The sequence below is a fragment of the Galeopterus variegatus genome, unplaced genomic scaffold (assembly GCF_000696425.1).
Source record: "Galeopterus variegatus unplaced genomic scaffold, G_variegatus-3.0.2 Scaffold1379, whole genome shotgun sequence".
Taxonomy (NCBI): Eukaryota; Metazoa; Chordata; class Mammalia; order Dermoptera; family Cynocephalidae; genus Galeopterus; species Galeopterus variegatus.
The window spans coordinates 235,560-237,405 of NW_007727490.1; positions in this window are offsets into that span (position 1 = coordinate 235,560).

A 1,846-nucleotide genomic window follows, 5' to 3' on the forward strand; every position below is an offset into this window, starting at 1 on the left:
CAAGTTCCAGAGGCCTGAACTCAAGACTGGTGTCTGAAGTGTGAGCAGTCTTGCGGGGCTGAGCATTCAAACTATGGGATCTGATGCTGTCTCCAGGTAGGCAGAGTCAGAATTGAATTCGAGGGCACCTAGCTCATGTCCTAGCTCATGCAGAATTGATTTCTTGTTTGGTGTGTGCAGAAAAAACCCACACATTGGGTCACAGAAGTCTTCTGTGTTGATTGTTGCTGAGAATATAAGAAAAACACTTTGCTTTGTTTATTCGTACTGTGTCACTCAGGAACCCAGTGCTCTCTGCGTATGGAAAAGAGCTGTCCTGCCAGTGACACATCCACAGAAGATAAGGGAATCAGAGTTACAGAATGCTGAAGCCAGAAGTCATTCTCGTCCAGTCCCTCATTCTACAGATGAAGTGATCAAGACTCAAGAGAGAGGAATCCCACCTTCCTTTCAAAGCCTTCTTTCCTCCTGCCAGGCAGATTTAATCTTCACACAGCCATTCTCCTAAGCCCTGATTCAACCTCTATGGTAGTGATCACTCCAGGTGTCATCGTCAGTGTGTACGTGGCTGCCTGATCTCATCACACTGTCTATTTCTTATCCATTTTTTTATTTCCCTTAACAATGACTAATACAAGGTAATTGAAAAATAAATATTTGTTGACTGAATTAATGTAAGATCCTGATGGGGAAAATTAGATAAGCAGAGACTTCCCAAATCATGGTACTAGAGAAAAGAGAGAGAATAGTAGCAATTTTGCTTCAATAAATATTTATTACTTTGTCATCTAAAAGAAAGTTATGTTTTAACAAAAGTGATTCAAACATATTTTTTGTTTGTTTATATCAAAGTCTGTATTTTTCTATGCTGCTACATTCTTGGAAACCCAAGTCATAGTCTTCATTTAGCCACCAACTGTATAACCTTGGACTGGTAATCACTGAGAGCTTTAGTTTCCTCACGTGGAAAGTGTAGATAGTAACACCTATTTCGCCAAATTGTTTGGAGAATGGCAAATAGTATTTGCACATCCCTCCAGTGCCCAGCGCACTGCAGATGCTCAATAAATGACAACTCTTAGGAACATCCTCCTGCGTCAGGGCACTTGCCTCTGTGCTCAGCTGCGAAGCATGGACTGCTTGGCCACAGAGCAGCTGCAGCCTTCCAGCGTCCCTCCCACCACACCCTGGGACAACAGAACTTTCTAATGTGCCCACATCTACCTTCTTTCTTCTCAGAGCAGCCGACCCCTCTGCCGTGCTGATCAGCTGAGGAAGCCCCCAGCTCCGCACAAAACCTGTGCCTGAGAAGATTCGCCCACTTCGTGGTTCTACAGTTACCTGCTGAAGTCTGTGCAGTCCTAGAAACCTCTGTCTCTCGGCAGGTGCCTTCTCTATATGCGTAAGTAACAGACGAGTGAATAATGCTGTATTTCTGTATAAAATATTAAATTAAAATCGAGCTGCAACAGTATATAAAGTATAGTCCTAATTTTATAAAATATATAAGTATATTCAAACACAGATTCAAAGAAAAAATGTGAGCAGGAAATGAAGAGAAATTTATAATTATTACCTCAAAGTGGTAAGATTGCACATTTTTTACTTTTTTTTGCATTTCTGTATTTTGGAAATTTTGACAATGTGCATGTGTTAATTTACAATGAAAAATAAAACATAATGTTACTTATTCATTTGTTTCTCTATGTAATCCTGAGGGAGCCAGCGGTATGGAACACACTGCGGTCAGCCGCTGTGTCCACTTTCAGACCCAGCGCTGTCCCTCTCCCGGGCTCGCCCTCAGCTCTCTGTGCCCTGTCATTCCTTCTGGGCAAGTGCACTTTTG